This window comes from Hippoglossus hippoglossus, chromosome 13, assembly GCF_009819705.1.
Source record: "Hippoglossus hippoglossus isolate fHipHip1 chromosome 13, fHipHip1.pri, whole genome shotgun sequence".
NCBI classification, from domain to species: domain Eukaryota; kingdom Metazoa; phylum Chordata; class Actinopteri; order Pleuronectiformes; family Pleuronectidae; genus Hippoglossus; species Hippoglossus hippoglossus.
The window spans coordinates 18,041,237-18,055,869 of NC_047163.1; the positions used below are offsets into that span (position 1 = coordinate 18,041,237).

General features: G+C 43.7%; 1 protein-coding gene across 2 annotated transcripts in view; it reads right to left on the bottom strand.

Moving 5' to 3' along the window:
* zgc:172282 (leucine-rich repeat and fibronectin type III domain-containing protein 1-like protein) overlaps nucleotides 1-11,172 on the bottom strand; it is a 166,222-nt gene extending 155,050 nt beyond the window's left edge. The window contains exon 1 of one of the 2 annotated variants that reach the window (XM_034604033.1): nucleotides 9,741-11,170. The gene's annotated coding sequence lies outside the window, so the exon portion shown is untranslated. Of the gene's footprint in view, nucleotides 1-9,740 lie in introns of both variants that reach the window. The other variant, XM_034604032.1, reaches the window with a different exon arrangement.
* Between the last annotated feature and the right edge of the window lie 3,461 nt (nucleotides 11,173-14,633).

Below are 14,633 nucleotides of genomic sequence, written 5' to 3' on the forward strand. Positions count from 1 at the left end.
CTCAACTCAAGGTCTATTTACTGACATTTCTCAAGCTTTAGAGCTTTAGCTCCTTCAGCAGCTGGATCAGTCCTCGGCCTGATGAAGATGGTCGGTATTTATGTAAACGGACTGTATTTATATCATGCTTTTCTAGTCTTATCAACCATTCAATGGGCTTTACAGTGCAAATGACATTCACCTATTCATACATTTATACACAGCACTTTTTCTATCACACACCATTCATACACAGCTAGAACAGCCATCAGGGGCAATTTGGGGATTCAGCATCTTACCAAGGGACACCTTGGCATTGTGTATAACTGAAGTCTTCAACCTTCAAACTTGGGAGGCCAATGCATTTCTTTCATACTCTCCTTTTTCCAACAGCATGCGTGAGAAGCCGGCAAATTCAATTTCAGCAATGAAATGTGCCAGTTTTAATCAAGGGCACATTTTCTTTTCCGTTCACTCTGCAGCACAGTTGTGCAGTTTGTTCTGGAATGCCAGTACATCTGGGGGCTTCATCGTGCACTCGTGTTGCAAAATTCAACCATCGGAAAATTTGCAAATGTGATTGCAAGCAAGTAATGTTGTAATGTGACAACTGGGGATGTCCCTGGCCAATCTGCATGATTGCTGCTGAGACTGATGAAGGGATTCACCAATGGATCAGTATCAACAAGTTTAACATCCTGATCGTTTTTTCATTATTACCGATTGCTCTTGAGGATGGCAGGTTTCGAAAATGTTGATACAAAAAATATGCAGGACTGTAAAGGACACTGGAATCTGCCAGTGTGATTCACAGCATAGAATGAACAAATAATGAAACCCATCCATACTGAATGAAGTGTCCATGGCAACAGTACCTTGAGATTGTTGTCTTGGGTAACATTTAAAGGTAGACAGTAATGCTATTGGCTGAAGACAGCATATGAACTTTGGTATTTGACTAAATCTGGGAATGTAGTGAGGCTGTCCTAATCCCAACCATGCTCTGTTGGCTCCTGCAGCAACAATTACAGACTGGCACTCCTCTGTCCTTGGATATTAAACATAATTGCATCTGGCCAGGAACTCCACATGGAAAAAGAGCCCTGTGGGTACGTCTGGACTGTTTGGTTTCTGCTGATCAGTGTGCAGTGTCTCTTTAAACAAACAGCATAACTACAATATAGGGCACCATACAAAATATAGTTACCCAGTAAAGAAAGACGTATTGCAGGCTCTGTTTTCTTAACCCAGAGAAAACATGTTGAGAACTAGAACAGATTGTGTCAGCTTTTCTAAATTTTAATTTAGAGTTCTTTTGGGGTTATTTGTGTCCTGCAATTTCTTCTTTTTTTCATTTACAATTGAAAATTCAAGCTATTATACTTGCATCATGGAGAGAGTAGACACATGCACACACCTGTTCGACACAGCAGACTGACGGACAAACACACAATGATAGATCACTGCCCTAGTGATCCCTACACTATAATTTAGATGTTCTGTCATACAAGATGGCACATGACCTTTTACCATGCGCAAGTGACCAGGGAAAGTAGAGAAAGGAATTTATTGAAGAAGAATGAAGGACAGAAAAAGAATAAAACATTGTTAAACAGAGATAATACAAAGAGAAATTACCAAATAATGGGCAAAGCAAGTGACGGAAGGATGAAGAGAAACCAAGAGGGGAGAAATGAGTGAGTGAAAGCAAAACAGTGAGAAAAAAACCCATACAGAGATCTAGTGGAGCATCCATCCATCATGTGGCGCTGCTCCTGTCAGACACAAGTACTAGATGAGGAGAGATAGAGGAGAGAGCAGACACTCCTCTTCAATCTATCTCCTCTCACTATCTGGGTTCGCTTGTCAGGTCTGCTCCGTCAACCCGGACCAAGACAATTACAGAGGGAGAGGTGGCTGCACTCACACACAAAGAGAGAGATTGAGACAGTCGGAGAGAGAAGAGAAGAGAAGACCTGTGATCAATCATCAATGTTAAGGGAGGATGCTCTTTAGCTACCATATTATACACTATGTTACCTGCTGCAGACTTTACATTATAGCAGTTTGGACGGACATAAAACAAATTAAATGATTTTTTAAAATATTTTTGACAATATATATGTAATTTCACAGAGGTCACTATACCCCCAACTTCGCCAACTACAACCAAAACTAATCGTTCCTCTTGGTGGTAAGATATGAAAGCAGAGAATCGCTGCTGCACCAAGGTGGGTAAAGGGTTGATCAAAATAGATTACTCCTGACACATCTGAGATATCCATAGTTACCAGCTGTAGCTGCTACCACCAATTTAATCCTTTTTACTGTTGCCCAGTCTGATTGGTCAGCACCTCCTGCCGCGTTTCCAGTCAGCTCTGCCAGGGTTTGGAGGGAGATCACCACTATAATCAACAAAGAGCTGCACTCTGTGAATATCATCACACTTAACACTTCCACACCAAAAGGTTCACCAGCAAACAGGTTGGGGTAGGAATCTGTTCCTTAAACATGACGTTTTCCTCTGGTGATGTTATCGATATCCATCTGTCACATACAGTCTTCTTTCAGTATTAATGCCAAAACTATAAACTGTCAACATATTGTCTTTATGAGGACCTAGAGAGGTAACATATTACTATGACTCTTTGCATCCTGCAGCACACAATGTAATGTAGTGTATGGTAAACACAGTAATTACCAGGATGTAGTGGTGGGTATGAAACACCCGATGATTTGAAGTATTGGTCAAGTAATCATGTCTTATAAAAAGACAACTTATAAACATACAACAGTAATAACAGTGATATTAAAGTGACCACTGTTCCCAAGTCTGGTCCTGAGTGCGCACCGTCACTACACAGGAGCTGTAACACTTAAATAATTATCTCTGCCAAGGAGGTTATGCTTTCATTAGCATTTGGTTTTTCATGTCTGTTTATTAGTTAGCAGAATTACAGAAGGGGGTGGAGCATGACCTGAGGAATCCAGATGCATGACTTTTTTTCCCATTTTTGTTAACATGGTAAATAGGGTGTTAGCCTCAGCAGAGGGGTGCGTTCTCTGAGCCATACCTTTTCCCAGTGTAGTAATAATGTACTGTGTCCATGTTTCACCAAGCAACTTGGATACTAGTATGTACTTTCATATTTGTATCTTATTTTAGACACTATATACATTGCTTGGAGCTAATCTTTTTCCTGAAGTAAAACACCAAAATACAGACTAATAACATTAACTTTAAATACCAAACTTCTGCTGACCTTCTTTCTTGTCTGGCAAAGGGCTTTTACAGATCAAGAGGGGAACAAGATCTGATTAGCTCATTTGCAGACACTTCAATGATGGAGTGAGAGAAAAAGAGAGACTGTGGTCTTCTCAGAAAATGCTGCCGACACACTGGAGACACATTTATGTCGAAAAAATACATGAAAAAGTTATTTTTGCATAATATGTAGACTTAATTGGATTCAGTAAGCTAAAACGCAAACAGCAGTTTACAGTGTAATTGCTCTACTTTAAATGTCCACTGAAGAAAAACAAACATGATGACACACAAGATGTATAATATGTTGTAGGGGCCAAACAGAGGACAATGAAACAGAAGACGCGCTGCAGAAGGAAATCAAACGGTGTCCGCTCCGCAGAACATTTGTCGTGCGGGGAGCCGGAGATAACCTGGGGGTGAGTGAGGATGAGGGGAAGCTCAGTGTGGAACTGGTGAAGATGAAAAAACAGTTTGCCTCGCAGCTGGAGGATGACAGGGAGCAGAGGGAGATACTGAAAAAATGGTGAGTTCAGATTGCTGCTGTAACAGGACAGTGATCGTGTGCCACCGATTCAGCTCACTGTCAGAACTTCAGCTAAACCAAAAGACGGTGAATAGACCCCTGGAGGCTGAGAAAGACAAATATCATCCTGCTCCAAGAGATGCAACACCATAACGAAAATGTAAAAATCGAGATGCAGGTGGAGAAAACGGAAGAAAACATTGACAACCTCAATTTGACTATGATTATAGCAACACATAATTCATTTGACAGAAACCAGGCACCAGGCTGATCTCAGAGGAAACGTCCACACACAAAGAATGCAGCTACTGGGTGGAGGAGAAGAACGAGGAGGAGGACTGAACCTGAACTTTAGTCCTCACAGGTGTGCAAGGGGGTGACAATGGGAGGTGCCTGACCTGACTATACAGATGAAAATAAGGCCTCCACGATGGAGGAGATTCATTGATTTCTTTGCTTATGGCTCACGCTGCATTGAATCCGAAGAAGGGTTTGATAATGTGCTCAGTTGGTAGCTGGGATTTCAAAGTGATTCGTTTTTGTTTGTTTTTTTGCCTCTGCCGCCTTTTGGCCCTAACAGCACTCTGTATAGCAATATGTACAGATGTGCTTCTGTTAGCTGACCCTCACTGATATAAATGGGATGGACGGAATATGTGAAACACCTGTAATGCATTAAAGTTCAAAGTTGACAATCGGCAACCTCCGAAATGACCATAAAGTTGAATCCTTGCCTCTCTGAAATCGTTTCAACACTAACTGAATGTTACAACTGACATGAAGGAGGCCAACAGAGACTTAAACCCACAGTAAATGTGCAATAAGAAACCAGACTTAAGCATTTCAGTGGCCGATTTTAAAACCGTGCAGAACCGTTTGGGTGGAGCCAATATGTGTCTGCGTGGGTGTTCTCCAGGGGCTCCGCCTTGCTCCTACAGTTAAAACACATGCAGGTTAGCTAGTGAAGGTTAGTGAAGATAAGTGATGACTCAATCCCAATTAGGTCAGGAGCTGTCCACGCTGCAGGTGTACTGTATCTTATCCCAATGAGAGACAGGATGGCAACTCCTAGCACAAAACATTAACCTCCTATCTAATGCATTCCTGCGAAGGCCTCCAAAGCTCTTGATTTTGTCTGGCTTTATACAGGTTATACACATTAGACATAGTGTGTAATAACCACAAAGCATGGACAGGTTTCAATCAAACTTGTTAGGAATACTACTTGGTCAGGTATCTCCAGATACAGTCAGGGAAGGGGGTAAAGGTGTGGGAGATGGCACCTCTGCAGAATATATTCTTGTTGCATGAACATGCACAACAAAACCAGTATCTACCGATTTAATGCTGAATCTTTCTTGCCTACCAAAAACTGTAAAATATGTATGGATGTTTTAACGGCCACCAGCGCGGCTAGGATTTCTCCCAGTACTGCTGATTCAATGTCAATCTAACTGTGACAGACGATCAGTGTGTTTTTGCAGAAGAGAGACAGAGAACGAAGCAAAGATTGCTGTCCTTTTGTTCTTTTCAATGCCATTCACTTTCAACTTTTAAAAATAGACTCCAGCACCTACACACACAAATTATCCGCACACATAGCACTCTCTCTCTCACATAGGGATGGGGGATGGCAGTATTTCCAGGGGGGGATATCAAGGGGAAAGATTTTTTGTCTTTCATCCCCATCATTCCCGCACAAATGGCCCACTGGTTTTACACGATATTAAAGGTTTAAAAAGACGTGTTTGTCACAAATTCCCTGACATTATTTGTTGAAAACAAATATGGTAGTAAAGTGTTGTCTTCAGAGCTGAAGTTTGGCTATCGCACAGTATGCCAAAGATAAAGCCTATGAGCCTGTGTTGAGCCTGCCTGCTCAACACAGCACCATTCTAATACTGTGCTGCTTGGCATTCAGCACGCTGCTTGCTCCCTCCTGCACTCTCTCTCTTTCTCCTGGCACCATTTTTCTCTCTCTCTCTCTCTCTCTCACCCGCTCTTCCCTGGTGAGGTGGGATTGCGCCACTGAACCAGCATCTGTTACCACGCATGTGCACACACATACACAGACACACACACACTCATACACGAGCCGTGTAGACATTTATACCCCCTCTGTAGTGGACAGCATGTCGCTGTGTTGAAAACATCACGAAGACACATTTCAGACATTAAAACAAAAAAAATAAGAATCTTAACACCCAGAGCTTCAGGGCGAAATATTCTCACCTTATGTTTCTCTTTTTTTCTCTCTGTTCTTATTCCCTCTTCTTCTTCTTTTTCCCATCCTTCTATTTTTTTCTTTTTAACCTCATTCTCATCCTCACCATGACCTTCTCCACACTCTTCTATGCATTACCTTCTGTCCTTACTCCTTTTCTGTCTCCTTCACCCCACCAGAATTTGCTCTTAATTGAACCTGCCTTGTTGTAGAAAGGTCAATTCCCCTCGAACCGGCTCCTTTTCTGCATTTTGTCATTGTTCTTTCTACCTCCGCACTTCTCCTTGCCTGTCTTTCATCACTGCAAAATCACACCCTTCCCTCTTATTGTGAACATGAGACACATAACCCATAATTTTACACTTTTCAATTTTGATTAAAAAAAAAGTCGAAATACCCACACGCCCGTCTGTGCATATGCGAATACAGCATTAACCCAGTGGATTACTCTCAAGTATAAGGTCAATGTGACGTAAATTTCATCATCAGAGGGTGTTGGCGAGGTTCAGTGTGGACATCTGTGTACCCATTCATTTGTTGTGTCACTGGACACTGGTACCAACTGTGCTTGGGCTGAAAAACAAAAATGGCTGCTCAATGTGAAGAGATGAGATGCGAGGCGGTTCTACACCCTTACCCCACCTGTTTTCTGACAGACACATCAATTAGACTTCTCCAAAATGTACACTTCTCCTCAGCGTCATTATTTAATCCGACGTTGACAGAATGATAGGTATTTTGTATGGGAGGCTTTATTGTTTAAGGTTAGTGCAAAAAGTGCTTGGATCTACTTCCGAGCTGATCAGACATAATGAAGAATCATGGCCATTGAAGAGTTAGACCTCGGGGCATTTAGGTGTCCAATCCATTATATGTCATTAAATGTCTTAGTAGATAAAGTCCTAACTGTTGTTACTATTAGGATCCACAGGGAAATTGTGCACCTTTCAATCCATCTTCTAAATAATTGAAATGCCTTCCTTTGTATTCCAAATCAAGCTTTACTTGTGGCATCTCGAATCAGTGTGGTTCAATACACTGTAAACATGATATAGAACCCTGCACTGTCAGCTGTTGCAAAAGCAGAGACAGTGTTAAGGTATATTTTCAGCTCTTAATGGCCACATCTCATCAATCTCTGGCCTCTGCTGCACTCTTTTTGGATGGAGAAAATAACTCTGAGTTTGAAACCTGAGTCACGACTCACCTGAATGATAGCACAGCAGTATACATATGACAGCAGCTTACTCACACTTTCTGGCCCCGATTATCTCTGCTAAGTTTTCTAATGCCTTCACGATACACACCAATATGCCAGAGGGAACATAAAGCGCCACTTGGGTTTCCAGTTTTCCTTCTTTGAATTAGGGTCAGATGAGTCTCTGCCCATCCACTCCTTTGCTGATCTCACCTTAGAACTGGTTGTATGTGTATATGGACCAACAATGAGGTGGAGCACTACCCTTTGCATTCACTCCTTATAGTCAAGTCATGACTGATGAGACCCAATCAGAAAGCAAATGCGGGTGGCTGCGTCATAGTTTATTTTTGCCTGTTGCCTGGCCATGTGTCTCTGGTCTACCCGAACCCTCGCCCAGTGTCAGGTGGATTGGCTCCACCCCCCCCCCCCCCCCCCCCCCTCAGTGACCCGTAAAGGATGGATGGATGGATGGACTTGAATCGGACAATGTAATATCATGGAAGAGATGATTTACAATGTTATGTCTCACCATACTGCATCATCACCAATCAGTCATTGTGTTTGAAAAAAACATTCCTGTTGTTAATTACTGTGTTTGCACATCAAGATGTATCCTGGTATTTTAAGTTTCTTTATGATATGTCACAGATGTTATTCAAACTTAATTAGTGGTTCATGCCCTGAGAGAGCTAAAATAAAATGATATATTCTTTTTAACTGACTGTGTGAACTCAGTTTCCATGGCAGTGTGAGAATATAATTATTATTATGGTATAGTGATCCTCATGAGTGGGACATGAAGATGCAGGAGCGGTGAATCTTCAACAAAAGCAATATTGTGTACACGTTGACACGCTCACTGTGTCAACAGAGTTGTCAGTAACAACGATGAATACAGAATCCAGGGCCTCAACTACTTATTATACACCAGCATGATTGAAATGTGTTTTCGTGTTTGTTTGGAGAAAATGTCAGCCTGCAATCTTCTTTGCGTGTATTTGCCTTGTTTGAGTCTGCAAGCTCAACGTTGATTAGATCTTGAGACAGTATTTGAGTTTGATTGTACCATTAGAGTGCAAAACAGGATCATGATCAAGGTAACAAGCTGTCAGCGAGTGCTCTTCATGACTCCTTTGAGTTCCAGCCTCTCCCATTGATATAAAGCAAGATACTGATCAATTCTATTAATTATTCCTACTGTGTTTCAAGCCACAGTCAAACATGATGCGTCAATATAGGGAAGAAAGAGTGACACAATGTTGGCATGAAAGACTCAAGCCAGGCTTCAGCTAAGCCTCGGATGTACTTGGTTTGGAGACAGAAACAAGGAAAAGCGGGGGGATGACTTCCTCCAAACCTCATTTAATCTTGCATCTGTATTTACACATGTTTTAATGTAGCTCAGAGCCATCGCAGAACTCATTAAAATGCAAATGGGCCAGTTAAGGACGAGAAGATTGACCAGTTACAGGGACGAGCTGATGAGCTGACACAGCAAACTAAAATGTTGGCTGTGTGGATCCCACCACTTCAGCCTCTTGTGGTTTCCTCTCCTACGACTCTCTCTTTCTGTCTCCATGGTGCAGCAACCACCATTACGCAGCAATCCTTTGGATAATGCACGGCAGTGGCAGAGTATTCTGCACTTGGCCCTCAGCATGCTTTTGTTAGAGCTTTCTGTAGGGATCATTTCCATGCCAGCTGCAACACCTGCTCGCTCACTGCCTTTTCTCATTCTCTCTAATATCCTCTTGGTCTTTTTCCCCCAAACTGCTCTACTGCTCCCTCACAATCTCCTGTCCTCTCCTCAGTGTTCCATCTCTCTTGCCATTATGGTCCTCTCCTCTCCCCTTTCCCCTGAACACCTGGCTACTGTCACCCATCTCCTCTCGGCTCCATTTCTGTATTCCATCTCAGCACTTTCTCCACCCCCCTCAAGCGTCTCCTCAGCGGTCTGCTCGCTGATTCAATGCAGTTCACTCTCCCTCACATATCCATCCATTCCTCTCCTCTCATCTGAACTTTCAGACCCCGCTGTTTGGCCCTTCCCTCTCTCCCGTGCAGTTCTATCCATCCGCTGTTTTTATCCCAACTCTGCTCATGCCTTTGCCCTATCTCGTCTTCCCCTCGGTTTCAGAGCCATTTCTTCACACTTCCTGTGCGTTTACACCCCCTCAGCATCTCTCCAGCTCCCTCCCTCCCTCCCTCATCTCCTTGCTGTCTTTAATCTACACAGAGGATATCACCGTCTCTAAATCATATAGGAGAGAAAACACCAGCGCCATTATCTCCCCATCTGCCTCATCCCTCTCTCCATCCCCATGCGTGTGTGTCTGTGTGTGTGTGTGTGTGTGTGTGTGTGTGTGTGTGTGTGTGTGTGTGTGTGTGTGTGTGTGTGTGTAGTCAACTCAGGTCATTTAAAATTACAAATCAACCTCTCAAATGTTGTGAAGTAGAAAGCAGTATCGGGATGTTGATGTATAGGGAGGAGACTGTGTCATGATTGGATGGATAAGAAAAGTGACATAAAGAGACTGAGCCATACCTGCGCGCCTCTCCTCCTCCTCCTCCTCCTCCTCTGTTCAGGTGGAGGCTGCTCGTGGTTCTCCGGGTTATCCCTCCCTCCCCGCCCTCCCGCGTCAAGCCAGGTGGAAGGTCTCCACTCCTCAAACAACACGATCAATAATCCTCCTCCCTGATCAGATCAAAAATCATTCAGACCGAATATGAAAATCATATCCACTTTTTTGGGGGTTTGGTTCGGTCTTGCACCGCGCAAGGCTGTCCGCGCTGCGGGGCTCCTGGCCGGAGGAGCAGTGCTGGGGCAAGCGAGGCGTCTCAAATGAGTTCCCGTTGAGTTTGCATGGGAAGCCCGGTCCGCAGACGAAGCAGTCTGTAACCTACAGCGATCCACTGACCGCCGGTGATCCTCTGCAGGACGGCGGGGCTGCGGGAGTGGAGGAAGACGCCGTCAAACCGGCGCAACGCCGCGTTGCGCACTCATTCAGTCTCCAGATGAGCTTTCCCCCGTTAAGACTCCGTTAATCGGTCGTTTAGAGGAAAAACGCCCAGCTGAAATCCTATATGTGGTCAGAAGAGTGGAGGACGAGCAAGGAGTGAGGAGACTCAAGTGCAACCAGGCACGGTCCTGTCGTTTTGGGGCTCCTCAGCCGGTCTCCACGTAAGCTCCTCTATAGATGCTCTTTGCCCTCCCCCCCATTCAGCTGCTGTCATTACTGCCCAAACACCACATGTCACTCCTGCTCAGCTCTCATCATCTTCATCTGCACTTGGTCACAGAATAACGATCCTCTGTGGTTGTTGTTCGCTGGAGGATGTTCCGCCTCAAGGTCCTTCCACTAAATGGAACGATTAGAGTAGAAACACGTAAAGAAGAAGCTGCAGATCCAGAGGAGCTTTGTTAAAACATGTTGGTTCCCCTCTTTTAGCCACAGAAGTGACTTTGTCATGACCTCTCTCTTCTCTCCGCGTCGTGCTCTCCAAGGAGAGACACCGGACAGGAGCGCGCACCGCCCGGCGGATGGCTGTCTATTGATAGAGGCGTTATTATGAGAGAGAGAGAGAGAGAAAAGAAAAGACAAGCTTCAGGCGGAGAAGAGAGGAAGATCTATCTCGCTAGGGAAACAGCCTCAAATCATCCATGTCCTTTTCTTTTTTTATCCCCCCTCGTTAAAAAGCGCTCCGATCCGCCATGGTGATGTTATCCTTCCCCTCCTGCGGTCACACTTTCACACCGTGCGGTGGTTTGTCCCGGGAGACGATCCGCCTACCAGCTCCTCCTGCGCGCGTCTCCGTCCCCGTGCGTCCTGCTCAGTCCTGACATGTCGCTGCTCCGCGTTTACAAGCCGCTATAAAGGATAGATGCGTTATGACGAATGTGCGTGATACCATCACCGGGGCGTTTTACTCTGGAGAAGCTGGTGGAGTTCAGGGCTCTGCCAGGAGACACAACAGACACACACACACACAAGCGGCCAGGGGTTCTCAAAGTGAGGGACGGGGACCTCAAGAGGGTCGTGGGATGCCAAGTGCGTCCTTGGGTAAAATGTAGCCTGTATATTTTATTTCAAGTTTTATAGGTAGTAATAACACAAAAGTTATTTGTACTGATTTTGCACATGTAATCCCTCAGTCTTAAAAAAAACAACATAAATAATATTTATATTTCTTTTTTGACATTAAGCTTTAAATACCCCTTCTCAGAGAATTGGTGTCATTGTTGTCTGTTCTGGACGAGGCCCTTTAACAACATAACATTCAGTGTGTGATGGTCAGTCAGCAGCTGCAGTGATGAACGACACAAGCAAAAATTTGTGAGTTAGTTTAGAGCCGACATAGGAGGCAGATTGGTGTGTTTATTTTGTAGATTCTGAATGCTTGCATGGCTTATTAAGTGTGAGTGGACTACAATTATTTGATAAGCAAGAGATGTGCTAAATTATATGGTGCACTGCTCGCATGGTTCAGGATTGTGGTTATTGGTGGCGGGGCCAGGAGAGCAGGGGATGATAGAGAGATAAAGAGAGCAAAGCAGAAATAACCAGACAAGCAGATTAAGAGAGTTGGGCAGAGATCAGACAGGGGCCAGGAAAATGAAAACTTTGATGAATTGCCTCATGTTCCATAACCTCCATCAAAATAGAAACACCTCGGGCCATGTAGGCTAAAGGTTAGTGTTATAAAAAACACACATATGTGTGCATGTGTGTGCGAGATGGACAGAGCAGGGAGTGAGAGATGAGTGTGAGATGAGGAGATTTTTTGGAAAGTTTATTCTTGGATGCGTGTATAAGAGTCACGTCCGGTGGTATTTGAAGGCATCATGTGATGATGAGACTTTAACAAGGCTGCAGGCAGCACTTCTTTAACAGAACAAGAAAAAAGTGTGATTTCTGAGTTGCCTATCCACATTAGCAGTATTTGAATTAGACCGAGAGTCCCCAGGGTGAAACTAAATTTGTTCATTTCGGGATCCTCAAATTTAAAATAATCACTGACCTATAGAATCCTACCGAGTTGAGTTACCAGAGCTGTAAAACTGTTGTTTGTACCTGCATGAACCAAACGAACACATACAAATTAAGTTATGGTGTTGAGTTGATGAGCAAGAGCAAACAGAAGAAGATTGTGCAAACACGATTACTAATCATACGTCATTTATCAAATTATTGAATCCTAAAGAAAACAGCACTTTTACTTCTCACGACAAAGCAGCGGTTTCATCAGCCAGTTGGTCATGGAGCTTCACTCAGTCAGCCCATTACTTCACAATAGTATGTGTCCAAACCAAATTCGAACAAAGAAAAGGCAATATATGGAGAGAATAACACGACTGTGACGCATACTGGAAACACATTGATCCCTAAATAGACAATACAGGTCTACACGACCAGTGTGACTAATAAAGCCTGAAGGAAAAGCTTGAACACAACAAAGAGTCACTGAGCACACAGCGATCACACTGCGGCTGAAGAATGGTGAGGGGGCACTGTCTTCCTTTTATAAGGTTCTCTGTAACAGAGTCAGAACAGGTTTACTGTACAAATTCAACACATTGTCAACCTTTTTTTCTAAAAAAAACATGAAAAATACATGCAGGAGTCAAACAGAGTGTGTTGCCACCGCAGCTAAATATATCTTTAGCACAGAAATCATAAATCAATTAAGCTATTAGTCAATTGACCGATAATAAATTACTATCAGTTTTGATATGTAAGGAATCTAAATATATTTGTCGATTTAAAAAATCAATATTGTGAAGTTTGCTTATTTCCTATGTTCTATATCATCCACACATTTTCTATAAGGCTGCTCCTTAAAGGGTCGTAGTAGCACTGGAGCCAATCCCAGCTGACATAGGGCGGCCATATATCAGGGCCAACATACAGAGACAAAGAATCACACCCACATTCACACCTACTGTCAATTTAGAGTCTCCAGTTAACCTAACCAAGAAAAATGAATGGTAGGTTAATGGTATGAATGAAACAAAGTTTATTTTGTTGCCTTTCAAAACATCCCATGTAAATGACCTATGCTGTCATTGTTCTGTTATCTTCTTTAGTGTCAGTATATGTTGCAACTAGGGATGCACCGATATGGAAATTCTTGGCCGATACCGATACTTAAAACAACAATCTAGCCGATAGCCGATACCGATACCGATATTTGTTTATTATAGCCAGTGCATCTTGCCGCTTCTTATCAGCTTTCAGGAAATCATTGTATTCATCAATTTGTCTGCTTTTCAAATGAGCCTTCAGATTTGTGGTGTTGAAATCCTTGGTGGTATTACCCCCTCTTGAAATGTCGGCTGAACATGTCTTGCAAATTGCTAAACGGCTCTTTCTCTTAGACAGTGAAGAAATCCCACACAGCCGACGCTGCCGACATTGTCTCTGCTGTTTGTATGTAGTACCTGTTGCGCATGTGCACACCGGACCCGCATTTCTCCGCGCCGGTCAGCCCACGATTCTCCGCTTGTTGTTGTATGTAACCCGTTCAATGTCGGGTGTCGGGGGTAAATGACGTATTCTCCAAGCAAGCCTTTAGCCCCCCCCCCCCCTCTCTCTCTTTTTATCTATATGACTGCTTGTGTGGCTGTATTGGATGGGCAGAGGGGGACATTTAATTATGTGATTGGGAAAATTGGGAAAATTAAAACTCCAGGACAACAGAAGGGGAATACAAAGTATGGGATGCATATTTGATCATTTATATCATATAAAATATGTCGTTTTAAATCATTTTTCAGTCTGTTTCCTGGCGCGATACGCTCGCTCGCACGCCGAAACCATCGGTGAAGGGCGCTGGCGCGGCGCGGCGCATCGCAGCCCATGTGAACCGCACAAAGGTTTAACAGGGGGGTGGATGGGAGGCGCCTGGCTTTCCTTGGTGCAGCGCCCGGTGTAAACCCGGCGTCAGTGTACCATAATCTGGATGCCAGATTGGCAGGTTGCAGAAAACATACCAATGAACATCGTCCAATGTTATCGGTGAAAGTCAAGTTTATTACCGATACGCCGATGGCAGTAAACGAGGCGAATATCGGCCGCCACCGATATACGGCCGATACATCGGTGCACCACTAGTTGTAACCTAGAAAACTGGACAAAACTTACTGTACCAGAATTTATTTTTCAAATATAGTTATTCCATAAGATTTACTCACAACTCCTTTTTCTATTGTGTATTCAAATGTGTAACTTTGTTGTTGTGGAGTTTTGCTGCTGCCATTTGTCATTTGAACATGTGTTGACAGCACTGTGGCAACAATGAAGTGTCCCTGAAGTTAAGAGGAAGAATACAATAAGAAGGCTCAAGAGAGAAGGACAGAGAGAAAGCATCAGGGAGAGAGGGAGGGAGGGAGGGAGGGAGGGAGGGAGGCAGATAGAGCGAGACGGGAGACCCTCCATCC